General features: G+C 42.8%; 1 protein-coding gene across 1 annotated transcript in view; it reads right to left on the bottom strand.

Annotated features, from left to right (window-relative positions):
• TCERG1L (transcription elongation regulator 1 like) overlaps positions 1–25,289 on the bottom strand; it is a 1,282,749-nt gene that overhangs the window by 298,147 nt on the left and 959,313 nt on the right. The window lies entirely within an intron of this gene.

The raw sequence follows: 25,289 nt of genomic DNA, 5'->3' as shown, positions 1-25,289 counted from the left end.
TCTAGACACAGTCTTGACTCGAGTTCTTATACCACTATTTTAGCATATGGTTTGGACCCCCCCTGGAACCCACTTTGTATTAGTGCTACTTACATTTATTTCTGTGCTACAGTATTGTGTGTGTATATATATATATATATATATATATATATATATATATATATATATATATATATATATATATATATATATATATATATATATATATATATATATATATATATATATATATATATATATATATACATATATAGGTCGGTAGGTAGGTAGATATATATCTATATATATATATATATATATATATATATATATATATATATATATATATATATATATATATATATATATATATATATATATCCATACTCCTCTTCTTACAAAAAGGCAGAGACCCACAAGAGGATTCATTTGGAAGGCTTTACTGCTGCCATCACAGGAGAGTACAACACAAATGTCTTTTCGGCGTATGCATTTCGGCTCCCGCCTCGTCAGCGCAGTTTGTGTCCATAGGGGAGGGCTGTCTATGACGGATTTAAATATCCCCCCTCCTCCTCTGCATCTCGAGCTGCTCCGCCCCAGGTGGTGATGATGGCCACCTGTATTCCTCCTGGCGCGCCTTTCACCAATGGCGCCTCCAAGTCCCAGGGTGCATTGTTCTTATTGCATCCCGGGTGCGAGGTCGGAGTCGCGTGCTCACAATGAATCTTCCTGCTTTAAGCCACCATTCAGCCTCCCGAATCCTCAACACACCAACCTTCAGATCAAACGGGAATTATGTCCGCGGGGTCCAAAGCGCAGTGCTTTACCCATCAGGCAGATTAATCTGCCGTATCGCCTCCGTCCTTCCCAATGTCTGTAGGTGAGTTCACGGCAAATCCAGTACCCTAGAAAACAAAAGTCCACATAAAGCGGCGACCAGTACAGCCGGACTGCTTGTGGTGTGGAGGTCCCAAAGCGCGATTCTGGTCACTCGCGCAAATGTATATCCATTCTCCTCTTCTTACAAAAAGGCAGAGACCCACAAGAGGATTCATTTGGAAGGCTTTACTGCTGGCATCACAGGAGAGTACAACACAAATGTATTTTCGGCGTATGCATTTCGGCTCCCGCCTCGTCAGCGCCGTTTGTGTCCATAGGGGAGGGCTGTCTATGACGGATTTAAATATCCCGCCTCCTCCTCTGCATCTCGAGCTGCTCCGCCCCAGGTGGTGATGATGGCCACCTGTATTCCTCCTGGCGCGCCTTTCACCAATGGCGCCTCCAAGTCCCAGGGTGCATTGTTCTTATTGCATCCCGGGTGCGAGGTCGGAGTCGCGTGCTCACAATGAATCTTCCTGCTTTAAGCCACCATTCAGCCTCCCGAATCCTCAACACACCAACATTCAGATCAAACGGGAATTATGTCCGACCACCAGTAGGTAATATGTATATATATATATAACTATATATATATATATATATATATATATATATATATATATATATATATATATATATATATATATAACCTACTGGCGGTCGCCAGTAGGTAGTTATAGTTAGGACCTTGTTTCTATTCAAAAAGCGTTTTTTCTTTTCCCAATAACTTTAAGGCCGGTTGACGAATCTTCACAAAATTTTCAAAACTTTTGGCCCGCCCAGTCTGCTTCTATCTTGAATGTTTCTGGGTGATTCGGCAAGCGGGGGCCGAGAAAAAAGGGAGGCCCCAAAACGTGTTTTCTTTATGTTAATTTCTATAGGAAATTTTAGACACAGCTACAGCCCCATCTGCTGAACGGAATTACACAAAATTTGGCAAAAAGGTAGCCCTTGCTTCAGAAAAAACTCTTTTTGTTAAATGGTATAAATCCGTTCAGTAGTTCATGAGAAAAAAAAAGAGTTCGAAAATGCGTTTCCCATAGGAATCTTTAGACACGGCTACAGCTCGAACTGCTGAACGGAAGTACACCAAATTTGGCATAAAGGTAGCCCTTGTCTCAGAAAGGACTCTTTTCCTTAATTGGTGTAAATCCGTTCAGTAGTTGCTGAGAAAATAAAAAAATAACAGGTTCGATATATAGAGCACGGAGGATCCGCGTACCCTGCTGATCACAAACTGTATTCTAATTGGCTGTCAACACTTCAAACCAGGAAGTGCTGGCAGCCATCTTGTGCCTCGGTAGAACCGGGGCCCCCTGCTGCCCTGGGGACCGCCACCCCGGGGCTATTTAAAATAAAATGAAACTTGTGTGGGGGACTCAATGCCCCTGGGACCGCCACCTCCCTGGGGCACTAATATGCTAATGTAGGGGTCCGTGGCAGACCCCCAGCCCCGGGGACCACCACCTCCCCGGGGCTCTGCATGTAATGAGAGGGGGGTCACCTGGCCCCCCTCCTGGAGCTAGTGATTGGCCTGGAGACTGCCACCCCTATGGCTGGCTCCTGCAGTGTCCCGGTGTGCCCACCCGCAGGACACTGCTGTTTGCTATGGCAGAGCAGGCGCTGTGCTGCTCCCGCCCTGTTATAGCAAACTTGGTTTGGGTTTTGGAAGAGAGAGCAGGAAACCTTCTTTCTCTTCCAAAATCCAAACAAAATTGCTTTTCCACACGGGGAGCTGCATTTCAGCAGCTCCCCATGTGGAAAAGCAATGCCACAGGACCCGGGGAGCCGGCAGGGACCGTGGTGGAATTGGGGCTCCGCCCACGGTCCCCAACAAGACGGCCAGGCCCCTGGGGAAGGGGTCCCCTGGGCCAGAAGTGGCCAGGGAGGGGAGCCACGTGGCTCCCCTCCCCAATAATATATATATTTTAAAAATCAAGTAAAGGCCGTCCCTGGCGGTCACTGGGGCCATAAATGGCCTGAGGAGGGTGGCCGCGCAGCCCCCGCCATAATAAGAAAAAATTTGGCCATGCCGCAGGGGGTGTGACCCCCCGGGGCCCGGAATTGGCCATGGAAGGGAGGCCCATGCTGCCCCCTTCCAGTTAATATATATATATATTTTTTTAAATGGGGGTCAGGCCGTGGGGGATGAGGTACCCAGGTCCCAAAAAAAGCAAAAAGAAGGGAGACCACATAGCCCCCTCTCTGAATGGTCCTGGAGGACCCACCCCCTACCAGCAGCACGCTGCAAACGCAACTCATGGCGCGTTGTAAGATGGGGGAGTAATGCCCCTTGAATACTGGGGGTCCATTGGGGCTAACTAGCCCACCAGGAACCTCCAGAATGCACCAGGGAGCTGTGTTGCAGAGAGGTGTTCAGAGGCCACGCCTGCAGCTCTGTGGTACTTACTGGAGGTACCTGGTAGGCTACTTGGACCCCAGGGACCCTCAGGATTCAAGTGGACTTAATCCCCAACTTAAAACGAGACACTTTTGCACAGTGTTGAAGGGAGGGGCGGGCCTGAAGTGACATGTTTGCAAACCCTGTGGCGTGTTTTAAGTTGGGGAATAATTACCCTTCAATCCTGAGGAGTCCTGGAGGCCAACTAGCCCATCAGGTACCTCCAAAAAGCATCAGAGGCCTGCGTTGCAGAGAGGTGGTTCAGGCCATGCACCTTTTTACACCTTTCTGCAACGCAGCTCTGTGGCGCTTACTGGAGGTACCTGGTGGGCTAGTTGAACCCCAGGGACCCTCAGGATTTAAGGGGACTTAATCCCCAAACTTAAAATGGGGTGCGTTTGCACAGTGGTGAAGGGAGGGGGCGGGGCCTTTCTGCACCTCTGACTAAGAGGTAGTTTTAATCCCCCCGCCCTATTATGTACTAGGGCCTTGCAGAGGAGGTCATACTAATCATAGGGGTACCCCATTGCATAGTGTTCCCTAGTGTATGTATGTGTTTTCACTTAAATCTAAGAGGCAGATTCACAAGGCCCTTGCTCAACTTTTGAGGCATTTTTGCCATGGGAAAAGTGACACAAAAGTAGCGGAAGGGCCTTGTAAATAAGCCCCTAAATGTCTTTTAGCATAGCACTGGCTCTAGGCCTGGTTAGTCAGAGTCAGTTACCACCAGTATCGATCTGAAAAAGTTGAGGGCACAGGATGATTTTGCAACAAGGCTTCTCTTTCTGCTCCTCCATTTGTTCTTTCTGCACGTCTTGCTTCTTCCTGCACTTTTCTTCATCTTTGAGGACTTCTGTTGCTTCTTTCTGCATTTCTTTGGCTTCTTTCTGTGCGTTTTCTCTTCATTCTTCACATGTCCTTCCTCTGTAAGCATAGTTGGAAACTAGCATTTAAAAAACCTTAGAAATTCACTTGAAAAACCATTGGTTTCAGGCACGTTATAGTTTGAAATTTGCAGTTAAAAAAACCTTTGAAATTCACTAAAAGAAAACATAGGTTTCAAGCATGTTATAGTTAGAAATTAGCGTTTAAAAATCGTTTGAAATTCACTGAAAAATCCTTAAGTTTCAGGCACGTTTTAGTTAGAAATTAGCATTTAAAAAACCTTAGAAATTCACTGAAAAAACTATCGGTTTCAGGGGCGTTATAGTTAGTTGGACATTTCAATCGTACATTTCATATGTAAATATCTGTATCAGTCTCTCACTTTGTGTATAAGAGAGTAGCAACATGAGTAGCAACATGAGTGTCTATATGGGTTATTAGTTGTTTTTTTGAACATCAGTTTGAGTATCTGAGTGTCTGTATGGTTCGGTGGGGGGTATTACTTAGTGCATAGATGCATGAATGAATGACTTACTGTTTGTATGTTTTGAAGACAGCATATGTGCAGGACTGTATGTGTGGATGAGTGTGTGTATGGGTGTGCCAGTGAGTGAATGACTGTCTCAACAGTGTCTTTATGAGTAACTACATATGTTTTAAAGTAGTACATGTGAGTATTGGTGTATATAAGTGAATATATGTGAGAGTGAGAGATTGGAAGAGTTCCTCTATAAATAGGTATGTGTTTCTATAAGTGATTGTTTAACACCATCGATGCTAGTGTTATTTTCCTCCTGTGCTGGTTTATTGAGTTTCCCATTGTTCATGACGAGCTCAGCTCGTCATGAGTGTATGGAGGTGTACATCATGACGAGCTGAGCTCGTCATGAGCGTCCAAGGAGTTAAGAGAGTAAGTATGTGTAATTTTCTGTAGAAGTAAGTGTGGTGGTGTTTGTATAACTGGATATGCAAGTAAATGGATGTTTAATACTTTTTTTGCATGTGTGACTATGTGTGTAAGTAACTCTATGGATGAGTGGCGGTGTGTAACAGGATGTATAGGTGTATGAGTACATATGATGAGTGAGTACATGTATAATTGACTCTATAGGACTGTTGGTGAATGAGTGGATGTGTGTGTAGATTTTGGAATTACTGAATAGGTGTGTTGTAACTCGTATTGGTATGTCCATTGTTTTGAAAATGTTAGTTTCTATTTTTGAGTGTGTGTATCAAAGGTTATATTAGGGTGAGAGGAGGTCTGCCACTCTATCACAAGGATGATGTCAACATTGATGTCATTTGAGATGTCTTCAGTGATGTCATGAGTGATGTCACTGACCATGTCATGAGTGATGTAGTATGTGATGTCATCAGCAGTGCATTGGGGGCGCGCGAGTTATAGTTAGCTGAACTAACTATAATGGGGGAATTTATAAGGTTTGTAAAAAGTGAAATGTCCAACTATAACGCCCCTGAAAAATATGTTTTTTTCAGTGAATTCAAAAGGTGTTACTATTTGTAGATTTCTGTTTTCATTATATTTCTATTTTCTCTGCTGCCTCCATAATGTCACTATGAAACTGACTGTGCAAGAAATGGACCAACTAGGGTACTTAATGTCCACTTACATAGGCACCTAAGCTATTTTGTCCAAATTAAATGTTCAAGAAGAGGGAACTAGGGTTTTGAAGGATAAACTGACCAAATCTGTTTCTGTGGTCAACAGAACAGTTCAGTTGGTGAACAATACAGTATAGAGCCCGGAGAAACTGAATCTTTAGCTGTCTTACTAGATGAAATTAAAATCTAATAGATGTACACTCAAAAGCATTAGTGATAGGCAGTATAATTTGTTTGATTTGTTGAAGTATAATTGCATACAATTACAGCAAAATTATGTGAGGATCATAACCCTGCACTGAGCACAATTATCTTAATGCAAAATGCACCCTCACATTTAAACTTCCAAAGGATGCAGTTTGCGCTGAGAAAGTAGAGCTAAATGCAACAGAACATGAACAGCAGCAGTCAGAAGTCACTCATCATATGTTTCTGTGCTCTTGTGGTAGACATGTTTGCCCCAAGTTACTCTAAATTACATGAGGGTGCATAATCACATAATGTTTTGTACTTTTGGGTCACAAGAGCAACAAAACATTACTGAAAACACTCTGATTACTTCAGCATAATTTACAGTTTTCTAGGCCTTAAAAACATAGGGGGTCATTGCGATGGCTGGCGGACTTCAGTCCTTCTGCCATCGTCCCAGGGGCCGCAAAAGGCAGTGTTAACATTGCGGCAGGTGCTGCTGGCTAAGATACCCACCTCAATGGTAAAAGTGCAGGTTTTGCTTTTCCCTGCACTATGTGGCAGGTACCATGTGATGCCTGCCACCTGGTGCAAGGGGGGCACCATAGGTGTCCCCCCAAGTGCAAAATCCACCTTGAAAAGGGGGCCCCCAACAGGCCCCGAAAGTATATCCCTGCCAGCCTTTCCATGGTGGTTGAACAGCCATTGATAGGCTGGTGGGGATCCAGCATCCTGATCTGGCGGACGGTGCCTGCTAGGCACAGCCACCATTCTGTGGATGCGGCGCGGTCCGACAGGCAATTGTAACAATTGCCTATGTCAGACTCATGGCAGGCGGGCTTTCTACCCACCAGGCACACCGTCCACAATCACATTTCAAATTTAAAGTTATTAAATTTGAATTTGAAAATTGAATTGCTAATTATATAAGGTGTATGGTCTTTGAATTATTGTTCACCCTTGGGCAAGGATCAACCTTGGTACCTGTCTGGTTCTTGGGTGGAGAATAGACAGATGCTCTTGTGTGTATTTTCATGAAAACAAGTAATACTTTTGACACTTTTATGTTGTGTTTTTCCTTAATGCAGGAGCATTGTGTGCTAATGATGTCATGTTCTCATTTGCCCAGAATATTGTTTAGAATCAGCCAGGCATTCTTTGCATATTTTCAGTGACAACCGTTTATGACTTAAAAAATGTCTAGAAACCCATCTTAATAACATTGTGATATTAAGTACACATCTATATAATTGGTGAACATAGATGTGTTTGTGTATAGGTCCCAAAAGGTTTTTCATGTCCTCTTCTTGTGTCAACCGCCCTCTAAATGGGTTCTGCCAAGCTCCCCTTCCTGCATTTCCAGTAACAAAAATTCCTCAACCCTGAAGAAACCGGGTAAATGTCTTCCAACACAGAATATAGGGCTTTTAGGAGCAGTTTGCCTTTTGGAAGGTATCTGACTGGAAGGCAGGGTTCAGGGTGTTAATTAACTCTGGGTGTAGTTCGCCTAGTCGCGCTACATGTAGCTACACAAAGTGCATAGTGCAGTAGAGAAATGCTGTTCGCAATGATTTCACAGTGCCGTATGCTTGTCCGCACTGTGCAATCATTGCGAATGGCATTATGAACAGTGCAATCGGTCGTTTTCTGCCGCTCAAGTAGATTTGTACTCGAGCAGCAGCTTTCTCAACACTGACTGGTAGTTTCTCATCGCGAGATGTCGCAAGCATTTGCGTCCACTCGCAATGAGAAACCTGACCTCCCCGCTTTGAGAATCTCGCTGCGTGGTTTATTTTCCACGCTCGGGATCGGCAACTTGATCAAGATGCCTGAGAACATGTCTGTTCTCATGCATCTTGATCAAGACTGTATATCTTTGAATTCTCTTTTTTTTTTAAGTTTCCCCATCTATTTGTTCTCTGTAACAGGTTTCTTTACAGTCTTGACTGAAATTGTGATGGTTTCAAAATATTTGTCTAAATTAAAAGGAACGTTTTTTGCATAAACTTTTCTCTGTTGTTGGCTGTGCAGTATTGGTGACACAATCTTGTCAAGTCAAGAGATAAAAGTCATACATGAGATGATATAAGATGTTTAGAGTACCGGGGTATTATCATGTTATATTGTACCACACAGTGACTGTTGTTAGTACCTGTATATTTAAGGACCTAAGGTACTAGGGTACTATTTTTACCATGAGAGGCACCACAGCCAATTGTTGCTTCTGTTGAGAGTGATTATGATATTTGAAATTATTCACCAAAGCCCAGTCTGATTAAACATACTTTCTCTGAGGTGCGATCCATTATACACTACTACCACCTTTTGTTTCGTATTTATGGTGATCTGCTTGCTCCTTGACAGACTGCCCCCTGTCACCCCATGAGTCGACCTCGGCCCAGAACTAAACTAAGTTAGTTGTTCATATTGTTCCCCTTTTGGGAAGCAGAGATACCCAGTTGTAACAGGTCAGCTACTGTCTGGAGAAACAGTGTTCCGCATAGCTGCGGGGTGATCCTCCGATCTTAGAAGTTCAAATGATCAGTACTTTGTGGGATAGGACTAACGGCCAGATTCATCAAGCCGAAAACGGCTCGCAAAGGGCCAGATTCTGAGAATCTGGCCCTTTGCGAGCGCGATTTTTGCATTTGGGATTCATCATCCCAAATGCAAAAATCGCATTTTTAGAAATCGCATATTTGCGAATAATTGCATTTAAGGAATCTCAATTAGAGATTCCTTAAATGCATGTCAAGAAGCATTTAAAAATTGCGAAATCGCTATTTTGGGCCGCTATTTACCGCGAAGTTAAACCTCGTGGTAAATAGCGAAAACTTAGAAAAATGCATTTAAATGCATTTTTCTAAGTTGCATGTTACACACACACATGTCCTTTGGACATGTGTGTGCGCAACACCAATGTAGTTTACATTTCAAGGGTGCTACAGGGTGTCCTTTGGACACCCCTGGCACCCTTGAAATCGCATCCTTATTTGCGATTAGCAATTTGCTAATCGCAAATAAGGAATGTGTAGGAATCACAATTTATTTAGCGATTCCTACATGAATCCCGTTTTGCAAGTCCTTAATAGCGATTCCTTATCCGCATCGCTGCTGCGGCGATTCTTGCGCTGTGCGGCTTTTTTTTAAAAGCCGCGTTACATGATGAGCTCAGCTCGTCATCAGCACACGCCACCCGTGGGTGATGATGAGCTGAGCTCGACATCAGCATCGAAAGGGTTAATACTCGCTATTAAGGACTCGCAAAACGTCACTATGATGAATCTAGCTGTAAGTGTGGAAAATTGCTGGAAAAGCTCCATGACTCCCCATCAAGCACTGCTGAGGTACTGTTTTTACTTGGGAGTCCCACTACCAAAGAATCAAAACATATCTGTGCTTTCAGGAATATGCAAAGATGAAGAAGACTGCAGTTGCAACTGCTGGTAAAGGACAGTGAACCTGGATCTCCCTTCACTTCTCTTGTGCCAAGTACTAGAAGCTATTCTCATAAGTCACACTAAATGGCTTTTTCTAGTTTCAGGAAAGGAAAAGGGCAAAAAAGGACATCTTGCAGAAGAACCAATGAGCAGTGGGATTAGAAATGTTGCAGTTACCTTCTGAATAGTCGTTTTGAAGTTTGGCACAAAAGCAGGCAGGCTTAACTTAGAGGCAATGTGAAAAGTATGGAAGGAAGGGTTTAGTGAGGGGTATGGATGGGTCAAGGGAGGGACAAAGACCAACCCAAAAAACAGTAACCTCATTACTATTCACTAACTGCCCTTCTATAGTTACTATAGCCACAAAGGACCAAAATAGTTGTAAATGAACTCCAGCTCAGAGGTGGAGTAAGTCGAGCACCAGACACAGCCAACCACTGGTACTGCAACACCCTCCAACTGAAACTGATTGTGTTATGGGCTTAACCCCTTCGATGCTGATGACGGCCCCCAGCCGTCATGCATCACGGTGGGCGTGTGCTGATGTCAGCTGGGGGCCATCATGAACCCGCCCACTAGCGATTCTGCCGCACAGGCGCAGAATCGCGGCCGCGCCCAAGGGGTTAAAAGATACTCCTTTGGATCTAATGTTAAAATTAATTAAATTATTCAATTTTCTTTTTTCTGGTATCCATTAGATTGTTGCCTGCTGTTCTACAGATGTAGGATTGACCAGAAGGAAGAACGTGGGCATCTAGAACAACATGGACTTAAAAAATGATTAAGCTGTGGAGGAAAAAAGAGAAAGGTGCTGACTCCACCCAAATATTTAAAACAGGTTCTTTGCAGACAGGATTTCCTGCTTTGTCAAACTAGGAACTTATATCTGCAGTAAGTAAATCTTCGCCATGACTTCACATGTAAGGTGTCAGAACTTGTAGAGTTCTGCATGGCTTTAATTCCCAGCTTTGCAATGATGGGGATGTTTATAATCAGGAAAACTTTCAAAGACTCAATGTACAGTATTATAGAGGGAAAATGTAGCAAAGTGATTCGAGTTACCCTGGAAGCTACAGATTTTAGGTGGTTTCACTCAAAAGTGAAGTCAATCAAGTGTATTTGTGATCCATCAGATCTGGGCTCATGGAGCCTTCAACTGCTACAGTGTTATGCCTCGTTTTGAAGAGGATATTCGCTTATAAGGCAAAACAATTTGACATAATTAACAGAAGGCCCATATCCAACCTTTGCTTAATCACAATTTACCTGAAAATGTGCCTAGGTCCTGGATACCTGAGTCTTAGTCTGGACTGTTTAGGAGAACACACGAAGCCTAGCAGGCCTCCACCCCAGAGATCTGATCAGAAAAATCTAGCAGGAATCAAATGGGTAAAGTAAGAAAATGCCAAATTTCTAAAAGTGCCATTTTCAGAATTTAAAAGCCGACATCACCATAAGTTGTGATTTTAAACTGTGATTCCAGAGTCACCAAACCTGGGGGTTTTATCTCTTCCCAATTGGAATTTACACTTAGAAAATGTAACAAATGATCCCAAAGGGAGAATAAGGCCTTGCAGTAGTGAAAGTCGAATTTAAGAGTTTTTTACTACCCGTAAAACCTAAAAGTACATGTTCTACTCCTTAAATTCTTTGCACCCTGCTCATGTGTGGTTAAGGCCCTATCTTAGGGGCAACTTATATGTATTAAAAGGGAAGGGTTTGGGCCTTGCAGGAGATTTATCTTGTCAGGTTGACATGGCAGATTAAAACTGCACACACAGGCTCTGCAACGGCAGAGCTGAGATATATTTAAAGGGCTACTTAAGTGGCTGGCACAACCAGTGCTGCACTAGTAACATTTAATCTACTGGCCCTTCCAATTGTAGATAAGCAAATGTTTTACGCAGAGAGCAGATATGCTTTAGCAATGGTTATCAGTGGTAAAGTGCCCAGCGTCCTAAAGCCAACAAAAACCAATTCAGCAAAAAGCTGAGAAAGAGGTCAAAACCTCTGGGGATTGATCCTAGTAAAATGGCCATTTTCAACAATTTCCTTCAATGAAATTTCTTGAGACAATTCAGAGGTAGTTTACTAACCAATATGTCCCTACGTTTTCTGTCATACTGGCTAGAATATTGCATTTAGATAGTCTTGGATCTACCCCTTTAGCTACATCATAGGCTATCCTGTTTCTCAATCCTCAAGTACTACTACTAGGAAATACTGATAGAGCAAATCAAAGACTTACTATTCTTTTCTTAATATTTGAAAGTGCTGGAATACACAGTGGGTTGGGCTTGTCTTCAGTTGATTGATGTAGGACATTAATTCCTAACACCTGAAGAACCAGAAGGGACAGGACTGTGGCAGAGAGTACTTCTGTCATCAAATTCTGGTATAAATCAATCTCAAACCACCAATTCACAAAGCACAGTATATCGGGAAATGTATTCCAAAGGTTTTATTTCAATTTGCAAGCTACTTATGCCTGTGCAATTTTCCAAATTTGAATCAGAACCTGGATTAGAATTCAATACTTTCAATTTAGAGGTGTGCAATATTTTAACCATTCATCTTGACAGGCATTGTTTTACACACTTTATGATGACATTAAATGTACTTGTAGTTTTGTAGTTTTAACATCTACCCTTTCCCTGGCTACATTTCTGTAGCCCCACCTGCTTGAGACTTTCTAATTTGAGAACTGATCAAGGTACTTTTGATAGTGGACGTTCTCGAGCTTGTATCTGGCCACTTCATCGCTAGTTGGGGACTCCATCCCCTGCTGCAGTTGCGCTGCCATCACTTCCAGCATGCCATGAGGTGCTTAAAGGCAGTTTGGGGCTCCAGAAGAGCGGGAGCCCGTCATTGCTAGCTGGGAACTCCATCCACCATCAGACATGGGGCAGATGTGCCACCATCAATGCAGCATGCCAGGAGGTGCTAAATAGCAGCTGATCTGGAATCCCGCAGTGCAGTAGCCTGTCATCGCTAGTTGGAGACTCCATGTCCCATCAGGACCTGTCGGTACAATAGGGGGTGGTGATGGATGGAGACGTGGGTCCCGTGCACACTACGCCACTGGAGTCAAGCTAACCTAGCTGAAGACGGCTGATAGCCAGAAACCGGTTGTAGGATGCTTGATTCCGGTCCAGGGAAGACATGACTTGGCAGTTCGGTCTGGACTGTTCCCATGATGCACAGGGTCAAGATTGATTTGCATAGGGCCATGTCTGAACTGGGGTGGCTTGGTGAGCAAAATAACGATGGATTAAACCCAGATCTGTGACTGGGGGTGAATGTTTTGCCATTGTGCAACATTCCGGCCATCATCTTGTGTGTTTTGCCGTCAGGACCTGTGGCAGACACGCCAATATCACTTCCAGAACACCAGGAGGCGTTTAAAGGCAGCTCAGGGCTCCTGAAGCACGGGACGTGCGCGGACGTGCCAGGGCCAACGACGGGCCCATTGGCACCCATCCGCAGCGGTCAGAGGCTCAGCTGGGCCAGGTCGTTTTGTTCTTCGATCGGATACAAAGTCCAAGGTACTGTCATTTTTTATCTTTATTTGTCCTTCATTTATTTATGTATTTCATTGAGAGTCTACAACAATTAAGTGAAGCGTGACCTCCCCTCAGCTGACTACTTTAGGAGTAGGTTTTGCATCGCCGGGCATTGGATTGGGCTGAGCCTCCCTTTTTCTTTTTATTGAGAGCTGTTAATCGCAAGCCCATTTAATATGGTTAAGAGAAAAACGAAAACCAGATAGGCAGTGGGTAACACTACAGTCACCATTGACTCGTTTTTAACCAGGGCGGCCAAATTATTTCAAAGGAGATAGCCCTGACTGAAGTGGCTCTCACTGGAGATAGGGAAATCTATTCAGGCCCAAATGGTAAGGGGTAACCTGGGAGTGGAAGTGGCAGATCCCAGGTTGGCATCATTACTTCCCGCTACTCCATCCTCTGTGGCCACTAATGGTGAGTCAGTTTTGACATTGGTGGAAGGTGACTCTGTTCCGGTTAGTCCCCCCTCTAATAGGAAGAGAACAGGTTGCAAAAAAGGCACCAGAACACAACAGCCAAAAGGACCACTACGCTAACTAGTACTGACCCAGAACATTTTATTGAGTTACTCCTGCCAAGACTAGAGTCTATGTTTGATAGACTTTTAGCGCCCATATGCCAAAAGCTGGAGGGTTTAGAGGAGCGGTTTGATGGTATTCTCCTTTAACATCCTGCCATTCCATCCTAAGGAGCCCACTTGGGCGGGTGAATCAGCCTCGTAGGCCCACTACTTTTCAATTGATTGCCAGAGGGTCATGTAGACACAGTGGGTTTGCCAGTAGTGAATGGTACCCTAAAAAATGCATACCCTGAAACACAATATACAGGGCAACTGTGCCAAGGGATTTTAAGGGGCTCCTGTGCAACCAGCAACCTTCCTCACTTGGAGCAGGCAGTGCAGGTGGCACAGGCGGCACCATCACGAGGGGTATCACTGCCAAGGGGCTTCCAGCTGAAACACCCACTTCAAATAATCTTACCATGATCAAGGTGCTAGCCATGATATCATAGATCTGCTCCTGGAACCAGCATTATTGTCTGTAATCTTATTGGGAGTTCCCTCAACTGCACTGGGTACTAAGAAGTCAACTTTGGACCTCATTCATAAGGTCACTTATTGATGCAATGCTAACATTGTCAACTGTTACTGGTAATTCCCGGATATTATTATGGCTGAAAGAGTGGCATGGGAGGGACGCAGGCTGGGAAACATATTGAGGAGAACTATGTTATAGTTAATATGAGACATCCTGCCCAGGCTAAAGCACATATTTATTGCGAACTGAGGAGTAGTTCTAAAACATTGATTAGGATTGTCCCCCTTCAGTATTTTTTGTCACAGCTAACTTTTCTTTAAATAATGCCTAGCATCTGTCATTTAAAACATTTAAACCAGCTCAGATTAGTAATCATGGACCTGCCCAACCTCTTACTAATAGATTTGAACACTTGCGAAGTTTACAGGGGCTGGATGGCATTGACTGACAATTATTAGCTCAGGCTGAACCGCAAGACGTAAGATCCCAGGACTCTCATGCCAACATTATTTCCTCACCCTCGAAGCTAGAGCCCACCCTTCCATCTAGACTGGCAACTGTTAGAGAACTTCCATTCAGACCAGCACTTAGTAGACCCAATAATTCCCCCTCATCTTGACAACCAGAGTCTGCCCTTCCTTCCAGATCAATACCTATTAGCGTGCGTCCCGCTTGTCTGAAGATATTTTTGTGGAATATTGCAGGTCTGGTTTCAAAAAGAGATGATGCCTCTTGGCAGAGGACCCTCATGGGCTGCTACTTAACTGGCTTAAAAGACACCTGGCATACCAGTGAGAACTCTCTTTTGGATGGGTTCACCTAATTTTTAAGCATGCAATTGTCTCAAAAGCAGGGCTTCTTTTATTGGTTTCACTAGACTTAGGATGTAAGACAAGTCGAGTAGAGTGTCATTCTTCCTATATGTTAGTAGTAGAGTTGTTATTTGAGAATCATTGCCTGTTGCTAGTAGTTCATTTTTATAACTTCTTCACTAGATGCCCCAAGATAAAACACTTAACTGTCCTACAGGGTTTCCTTAAACATTTTAGGAAGAGGAAACACTATTTTGAGATCATAATTGAAGGCGACTTTATTATCCACCAGTGCTATCTTAAATGTACTTTCAATAAGGTATATGGGGACTTCTCTCCGCCAACCACACTCTTTGAACACACAGAGTCAAGTATTCTTACTGAAGGGTTTCTCTCAACCAATAACGTGTACTGTCTAGAGCAAACAGGAGAGAATCCCTCCATTCCTACTTACATAGGCAGGGGTTGCTCTAGTATCATCAATTTTATAATGATCTCCGCATCATTATTCCTGCAGTTTATAAACTGAGCACTCTTCGGAGCAGTCACAGTGATCATAACCCCCTCATGCTTGAACTATTGTATTAAACAGCTTTACTTGAAGTAGAGAATAAGAGTATCTCCAAATCCGACATTAGTACCAAGGATCAATCACTTAGGCTCAAGTGGGAGAAGGTGGTACCGGTTAGCTTTTGGATAACCTGTATGTGGAGTGTGCTGCTGAGGTTTTAGCGTGCACGGGAATCAATGCACAGGATAGAGTTGTCCTAGATGCCTTTGAAATGTTAACTAAACAGATAGTTATCAGTTTATCTGTCCCATGTAGGGACAGACGCCCCAAGGTTAAGAGGTGATTTGACAGCACTTGCTCCACTGCTTATAGGAAGTTAATGTTGGCACTTAAACAAATCCCGAGAGACGAGGGCAAGGTTAGGACTTGCAGGAGGGTTTAAAAGAATGCAATTCAAGGGAGGAAGAAACCCATCAGGGAAAAGGCCTGGGATGATCTGGGACAAGCAAGCACACTCTCAGATAGCAATAGGTTTTGGGCTGTTGTTAACAGTCCTTTTTTCTGATTCTGCAAATACTAGAACAGATTACACAATAGCCCCAGACCAATGGGTTCAGCATTTTGGGGGTAGGTACAGTGGTGATGATTTGGAAGGGACGGAGACACAATGGGACTCCAGCTTAGTCATTGCACCTCTTTATTTTAACAAAGATGAGGTCTATAGAGCTATCCTTGCTACATCCGGGGGAAAGGCACCGGGCCTGGATGGGATACCAGCTGACCTACACAAGGCAGACCCTTTGGTCTGGGCGAGAATATTGGCTTGGGTTTTTAATGCAGTTGGCACATGCTGCTTTCCTCCCTCATGGGGTAGGGCTATTATTATTCCCATCTTTAAAAAGGGCTCAAGGGATGACCCTGCTGTTATCGACCCATATTGCTCTTGGACTGAGCTGCCAAAATCAAGGGGAAGATGATTTTGAATTGTTTATCATCATGGCTAGATAATTGTAATGTTATTAGCGATCTACAGTATGGTTTTAGGCAAGGCAGCGGGATGCTCAATCAATGTATCAATTTGATCCTGGTGGTTGGGAAATATACAATAGCTAAGAGGGGTTACCTGCGCATATGGCGTGTAAATAGTTCCAAACTGTGGACGATCCTGGGGGAGCTGGGTATGGAGCCAGACCCAGTGACATTTTTACATTCTGCCCATAATAACACTACTGCAGCTGTAAGGTTTAAGGAGAATGGTGGCATGACAGACCCCTAGGAGGTTAGGAGAGAGGTAAAGCAGGTATGCATTTTGGCCCCTTAGTTGCTTACACTCTATATTAACATTTTAGGAGATCTCCTCTCAACCAGCAGTTAAGATATACCAAGAGCAGAGTCTAAACTGATCCCTGCACTTTTGTATGCAGACGATGCAGTGCTGTTTGCCAGGACCGTTGTAGGCCTTCAAAAACTTTTACATGTTTTTATTGATTTTATGGAATCACTTGACTTAACCACAAACTTTTCAAAATCCCACAAGACGATAGGCAGTAAAAAGGCTGCTAAGTGCAAGTTATTTTGAAGGGGCAGAATTAACAAAAGTGTCTACCTTCCCTTACTTGGGTGTGTAGTTTAACGATCAAGGGACCTGGGTTGCGCAAAGACAGCTTAAAAAGAATGTCCTGGCAAGAGCAGTAGGGGCCATGTAGTACTTTGGAAAAAGGCTGGGGTCAAAACCTGTACCGACCATGCTTAGCGTGTATCCCTATGGCCCACAGAGGTGTGATGTCTGGGGCAACAAGGATGTGAGTGACATTCAGGGGGTTGAAAACAAATTCATGTGAGGCCCGGCAGCCATCAGGGACATTAAGCAGAAGTTTCTGTCAAAACAGCAGGCGGTCAGGGAAGGTATGGAATTAGCTAAGCCCTCAATGAGAAGATATGCCACCCTGAGTGCATGATCACATATACAGCCTTATTTATCACTGGTCTTAAATGTGCAACATCGCTTTTTTTAACCAGATTCCGTCTGAACCTGGTACCCTGGTTATTAGCATTCACCAAGGGTTCTTTGCTGCCTGGTGTCCTAGTGCCATGTGCCTGTGACCATTTCTCTGAGCAGGATACCTTGCATTTTTTCTTTTTTTGTGAATTGTAGGAACTTTCGCGTAAAAAGTTTATATTGCCGTTACTTAAAGTTTTGTTCAAGTAAGGTCAGCATTAATATATTTACAAATGCTTCCGTCCCCTATGGTGTTCTTTGGGGTTGCGAGTTTCCTGTCATGGGCTTTAAGATATAAGAAAAGATGTCTCAGCAGTAGATATCCGGCATCTATTTAAATATTGTCAGGGCATTATATGTATTATTTGGCTCTTCTTATGGTGTAATTAAGTTGTACATTCATTAAGGACTTGTCATTATTGTATCTTATTCGCTTTTGGCACTTGCTGCCGGTTTCCTCGTAATAGGTTCTAATTCTATTTGCTAAAGGAATATTTCTAGTATACTTAATATTTGCATGCTGGGGCCTCTTTTAATGGATATATGAATTTTCTTTCTCTCTTTTAATGTACTGAATTTTTAAAATGTTTTCAGAGGTTTTTAACTGTTTGCTTGTATGGCTTTTATTGGCCGAATAAAGTATTTTGGAATTGGAATTGGTATCTGGCCACCTGACATATCAATTTGTACAGCTTAAAACCTTTAGGAGCAAATATGAACGTTTCTATAAGGACTACAACAAGGAGATATGTTCACACTTGGGACCACTTTGAGAAGAACCTCAAGAATCGTCTCACTAGACAATTGCTGGCTTTACATTTTCTTCTAAGAGTGAAAATACAATACTTCAAAAAGGTAAATAAGTAACTGTATATCCACAATCATTCATTGTTAGCTCTGCCTAGTGAAGTTCTTAGGTCACAGTCAAATCACTGAAGCTCATTTTCAATACTTTAAAAAAAAAAAATTTCATTGAATTTAGTGTAACATCATTATTTTGTATAGTTTCATAAAGTATGGAGATATTTTCCACATTTCTGCATTCTGTTATGTTTTTCTTTTTTAATGCTATCTGTTGTTTACTTATGCAGGTGTTGTAGCTTTTAATTTCCTACTCCAAAGTTGCATTCATTTATTTGTTAGCACATGGCATTTCTATAAGGAATTCCTTGTCTCTCAGTACAAGCTACCAATTGTGAGCCAAGATTTCAGTCATTGAAATTGTTACAAATCCACATCAGCTGGAGCACACCAATTATAATAGCTTCAAATAGCTTCAACAATCAATTGAACAAACAAAATAATTATTCAAAATTTCCCAAGATTCGTCTTCTTTTTATTTCTTTTCCAATCCCAGACCAACGCGTTTCGCCGAGGTTAATGAACACCTATCGGCTTCCTCAGGGCTTGTCTTCATATATTTTTAGCCGTATATTCTTGGGGAGGTTGTTCTTTAATATATTTGCTGCTAAATTCAGGTTGGAGTCAAATACTTCTTTCCTGTACCGTTATTTCTGCACTGATAGTTTTGCTAGATATTTTCCCAGTCCTGTTGCCTGTTCTTAGTAGAAGTTCTATTCTTATCGTAGTGATTGCCTTATTTTACGGCATTGCTCCATTTCCCGTTGTAATTTCCAAATGCTGTCCTCGAACCTCGCACCTCTTCTTCTTTCTCAGCGCTGGCGTCCGTGTACAGGCAGATTGGGGCACATTGTGAGCACACAGAAGGGATACGTTGAATAGAAATATATATAGTGTGTTGCTTCTTGAGCGCTTTTTATAACTCCTAGAACACCCAAAGTTCACAATTGAAATTGTTACCCCTGTAGACTATGAAAGTAGGCATTTACGACTAGGTCAATTTTTCGAAAGCTTTCTCTGAATTTATGCTAAAACACAAGAAGAAGCCTAGACTGTCACAAAGAACTGAACATAACTCTATCTATGTTTCCATACTTATAGCATGTGTTTGGGAATACTTGAGGGTGTAACTAAAAGTGAAATATGCATCACGTTTGCATAACGTACCTCCTTAATCTAACCAGAGCCCATAGTCACGTTATACTTAAGCCTCCTATCGCTTGCTCTTACTGCCCAATTTGTAAACAAATAAATGCCAGGGCCCTGGCCAGAAGGTTACTGCAGCTTGCACCACTCATTGCCCCATCATCGCTGCCAATGAAGGTACCAAAACTACAACTATTTCACTTGCCTGCAAGTCCTAAAAACTAAAGGATTGGTAGGGAGGCAGGTATTAGTAATTTTTAATGTACGTTGTATTCATAAACAACTGTTGTTCGGCTCACCTCTAAATTAGATGAGCAGCATCACCATGTGGCAGAGTGTCCTAAGCGTGGTGTTGGCAATTAAGTGCCTGTGCCGAGCATCGGTAACCACTGGTTCAAATTAAGCACTGCTTGCTATCTTTTTCAAGCCTGTGTAATGATTACCTTTCATTTGTGTTTTATGCTTTTTGCTATCCTACTCGTGCCTCAGAATTCATAGTATGATTGATCTTGCTCAGGAACTTGTGTAACATATCAACCATAGTGCCTGTGAGTTTGAAACTGACCTAAGTCCTTAATAGGTACTTTTACTATATTGCACTAGCATACTTACTAGAAAATTTCAACAAAAGCAGATGAAAACTTTCCTTGAATAACCTTTTCATTTTAGTAGTGTAAACTGTCTACAGTTTTACATTTATTGTTCAAGTGCTCATATTGATTATTCAAGTTTTCAAAGCCGGATTTCGTACACAAGTGTTACCTGAAAATCTGTCCACTCTGAACCGTTGTTCTTTGTAATTTATGGGATGAAGAGGTAGCCAGCCCCTGCCATGATTCGAGTTTGGCATTCCGCATCTCATGCCCCAATTAGTGGCTGTTTCATGCTCAAACTTTATGTGAGAGGTCAAGGGGAAGAATGAAAGCAGCTGAAAAAAAACATTTGAAGAAGAGAAGGCCAACTCTTGTACTTGAAGTAGGATATGTTGGATGAAGTATTTGATTTTACCGAGGTCATCTCTTTTATTACAGTAATTTATGCTAATTGATGGAGGTAGATCACACAGACAATTTTAGTACACAAAACAAAAGTGTAATAATTATTGATCGCCACAGACCTCAGTGCCAGTGGCACCTACCAGCATAACACACTACAATCACATGGGCCACTACCAGTTATTTTAAATCTCTGAGCTAGCATTCACAAACGCAGCCCAACCTTAAACCCCTCTCACCTTCGTAGGCATGCCAGTAGCCCCCTTTCTTGCCCCCACGTCTGCCCCAATTTATCAGCATCATCCAAATCCCAACATTCAATTTAAATAGTTATTTCACAGTTTAGAATCTTGACACCCTCACAATCACCACAAAACTTGACAACACATGAGAAACCAGAGAAGGTGCAGGAGGACACGGTGAATACGTACAGTTTACAATTTTTTGCAAAGGAAGGTCCTGCAAGGGGAACAGTTTTCTGAAAGGCATTCATTTTTATGTTCCATGCGATTCACAAAATACCTTCACATTTGAATTTTTGTTTTCTCGGTAGCTAGCTGTCATTTTTAAATGCACTGCAGTGTTGCATCTTCAAGCAAAAAACGAGCATTGGTAAACTTTGCCTTTGAACAATAAATAATAGTACTAACATTCAATTTAAATAGTTATTTCACAGTTTAGAATCTTGACACCCTCACAATCACCACAAAACTTGACAACAAATGAGAAACCAGAGAAGATGGTGCAGGAGGACACGGTGAATACGTACAGTTTACTATTTTTTGCAAAGGAAGGTCCGGCAATGTGAACAGTTTTCTGAAAGACATTCATTTTTATGTTCCATGCGATTCACAAAATACCTTAACATTTGAATTTTTGTTTTCTCGGTAGTTAGCTGTCATTTTTAGATGCACTGCAGTGTTGCATCTTCAAGCAAAAAACGAGCATTGGTAAACTTTGCCTTTGAACAAAAAATAATAGTACTGTAAAATAAAAAAAATGCAATGATATGGAATCCGTGTATACATGTTAGCTGCTGCCACTGTCAGAACTCCGCTGTCTACTTCACTTCTTATCAACATCAACAAAACCTCACGTTCGTCTGATCAATCAGGTAGATCAAGCATGTCAGACTCATCCCAGGTAATTGGATAAGAGGCCCAACTGAAAGGGAAACGGGGGATATCACATTACTTTCGACTTCTATAAATGGAATCCTATAATTGGAAATTGTTTGTATTTTAAATGTGGAAGATTGATTGATTGCTCAGTAATCACCTTGCTAGCCAGTAATTGCTATTATTATTTTATGAAACTAGTGACTATTTACATAGTGTTACTGGATGCTGAGAACATCTTGGGCCATGTTAATGGCAAAAAGCAGTCAGGATGACAGTGAAGAAATATGACAAGTAGTGAAAGGAGATGGATATCCATTGAAGGCGCGAGCAGCCGAACAATTGCAGGTCACAGGACCATCTTCTGTCTTTTATCAAATTTGGTAATAAAACGCACACATATTTCTACAGCTATGTGTATGAAAAGTTGTCCTTTTTAATGTATTGTTTACATTTCCATTCTCTGTCTACTGCAGACATACCACGTGAGTGACATGACCAATAGATGTCAACCCAGCCGTTTTCCTTACTTCCCCTTTACCATTCCACATTCCTACCCTCTGTGGCACTCGGCTGTATTGTGCTGCAAATCCATGTCTGACTTCAGCTAAGTCACAGCTGGTGGGCATTTGCTGCTCTCAATGTAAAAAGGCTCCACGGAGTTAGACGTGTTTGTCTTACATTACAAAATATTTGGCGAAGAAATGCTAGAACAATATTGTACAAGACCATGAAAAACATTCCACACTTTCAAGGTTCTAGGAAATCTTGGAATAACCGAAATTATAAAATGCTAGGATAGAACTGAAATACGATCAGAAATACATTGTCCGAAGTGTGGCTCAAATGGTTAGAGCTGCAGACCCTGATGCAGAGGTCTGGTCCGGGACCAGGGTTCAATATCTGCCTTGGCGGGTCTTGGGCTCAATTTCCTCGGACCTGATCATTCTTGCCTCGGTGCCTATTCTAATCATGGGTCCCACTCTGCAACTCTGGGCAATAGCTTGCTTAATCTCCACAACAGCCCCAACAGCACTGGGATGCCTGGCTTCACCTTGGGGGTTCCCAGGAGTGGACATTCCACAGGGAAAAACCAGGAAGTGTTCTTAAGCGGTATACGGACAACGCCGGGACACCTCTGTTGGAGGTAGCTGTGTGCTTTGCAAATGGCATTTACATTTACATGTACATTCACAACTGAAAGGTGAATAATGATTAGGAGGATTCAAGATAGATCGATTTACACACCGCTTTCTTATGCACAGTGTGTTTGTTAATGATGCTGTTGACAGTAGGAAAGTTCAACTAGAGCAGATCTGAGAATCATTACCTTCAGGTGAAAAGGGTTTTCAGGTTGTTTCTGTGCCATTTCTGACCTCTTTATCTGTTTTAGGTTCAAATATGCTATTCATCAATTAAATAAAAAAAAACATATCTTTTTGGTTTCTGAGCGTATGAAAATTGTGACTGCTCATCTAAATATGTTCTGTTCATCAAGGTCTGTTGAATATGCAGGTGTACTTATAATGAGAAGTTTGCATTTGATTTTAGCATCATTTGTTACTTTGCTTATTTGAGGCCGTATTACACATTATCACTGTTTGCACCCGGCACACCTTTTCATAAGGTGCGCCGGGCTCAAACAGTGATAATGGGCCCCATTATGCTGTATGTGCTGCCCCCAGGGCAGCAGCCAACTCGCGCTGCCCCCAGGACAGCGCATTCATGTGAAAGCACAGAGCAGCTGCTCCTGTGTTTTCACAGTGCAGGCAGCACCCGCCTGAACTTTCAAATGGGATTAGAGATTGCCTTGCAGGCGGGTGCAGTCAGTGACTGCACCCACCTGCAAGGGGATGCTTGTGGGGGTCCATGGGACCCCCATTACCCCCTGCAGAGGGCTGCTGTCAGGAGGCACACTGACAGTGCACCACCTTTTAAATGGTGCACTGTCAGTGCACCTCCATAGGGCTTTTCTGACCCGGCATCTGTAATATGGCGTGGGCGCAGAGTCAAAGGAAGTCCCTCATTTGCAGGGGCACACCCCTATGCAAATAAGGGAACACCATCTGTTGATAGCACTGGCGCGTTAAGTGTGCCGGCCATTAATTATTATAGAAGGGGACTTACAAGCATATGAGTCCCATTCTATAAACCAAAGGCCCTGGGGGTGAGCATAGTGGGCGCAAAAACCCTTTGAGCCCCTGGTGCACCATCTGTAATACGGACCCAGTCCTGAACTTCTGACTGATACTGCATTCTGTTAGCACTGTGAAAAAGATAATTATGAATGTAGTATGGTATATTGAATTGAATGTGTATTGTTATTTGATTTGGTTTTGCATTTAACTGATATAACATTTTAGTAAAACTACAGTGACATAAGTTTTACATTTGGAGTGTGAGGTATGGATTGCAAGGCTATTGTGTGAGATATGGATTGTAATCAAAACATAACTTGTACATTTCAGTATTTTTTTGAGTTAATTTAAAGGCATTACTTGGATTTAACTGTGTTTTCTTTTGCCCCAGCCATGCAGTACTTTAGGACAGAGTCAGACTCACTGTGCCCACTGCAGTCCTTTCCTATGTTACATATGCTATCTGGCTTCCTGTGGTTACCATGGCCCTGGTCGATCATCAGAATCGGATGAGTGGGGTCACTTCTCCTGTGACGTCCACCGAGGTGAGCGACACAGTTTTACTTGGCAGGGCCCTCCTCACCAACAGCTCTACTGTAGCTGCATGCCACGCAGGCCCAGCCACAAATTCACACACCGCACTCAAGTAAAGTCTCACCTTAGTTTCAGTGGTTATCCCAGCTTGGCTGATCACCTCCTCCTGTTACCAGCAGTATACAAGGCCGGGGCAGTAGAGCTGCCTCTTCAGATCATTAACGGCAACTCATTGCAGGGCCCAACCACGTCAGAAAGGATGTGGGGTAAACTAAAGGTGTCTGACATGGGAGCCGCCATCTTGGGAGAAACAGGAAGAGTGGCCAAGAAACTGACGGGTCCCTCTCGAAACGTGTTTGATGTCAGCCTGATGTGATGGATCTAAAAACAGTAACTATAAAAAGAAGATTGTGCAGTTGCTGTGCATCCCGTTGGTAGTTATTTGGCTTCAGTGGTTTCCTGTGTTCGTGACGGAGCGGTACGGTCTGTCTAATATGCTGTTGGAATTGTGAGCATTTGTTAACATTTAGCTATGATTTACCACCATTACGTTTTGTTGAGAGCCTTTGTTCTGCTGAACTCTACGATTTCATATATTTGTAGGGCTGTATTGGTTTTGTGGGGGACAAATCACACTGTTGGGGAGTGTCACTGACTGCTGCTGATGCCGGGACTGTTCAATCAGCTCTCCCGGCTTGGTTGGGTGTCTCTGATTTGGTGGGAGAGAAGCACCTGGCTGCGGGTGGTAACCTCTGGCATACACTGCCAATTTACCCAGGGTAGACACTATTTTTTGAAGGGAGACTTGCTAATGATCCATCGGCCAATCGCTGTCCAGACAGACAGTCAAATATAGGCTAGGAATGGGCGAGTGGAGCAACTCGCCCGTGGAACTTCACGTATTTCCACTGAGTTTGTATGCAACTTTGCAGAATTCCACGTAGCACAACTCCACAAGCTCAACCCACCCCCCACTAAGGATGCCAAAGTTATTAGCAACACAAAATAATGAATTTCCTATAGAAACGCTGACCTAACAATAACTACCTAGCGGTGACCACCACTGGCTGAACAGAATACACCAAATTTGGCAGAAAGCTAGATCTTGGGCCAAAATAATCTCTTTTGATATAAATCCGTTCAGTAGTTTGTAAGTAATCAAAAAAAAGATTTTCT

Source organism: Lissotriton vulgaris, chromosome 5, assembly GCF_964263255.1.
Source record: "Lissotriton vulgaris chromosome 5, aLisVul1.2, whole genome shotgun sequence".
Lineage (NCBI taxonomy): Eukaryota > Metazoa > Chordata > Amphibia > Caudata > Salamandridae > Lissotriton > Lissotriton vulgaris.
Note: the sequence above shows the minus strand (reverse complement) of the source record. Positions and strands in the feature narration are given on the sequence as shown.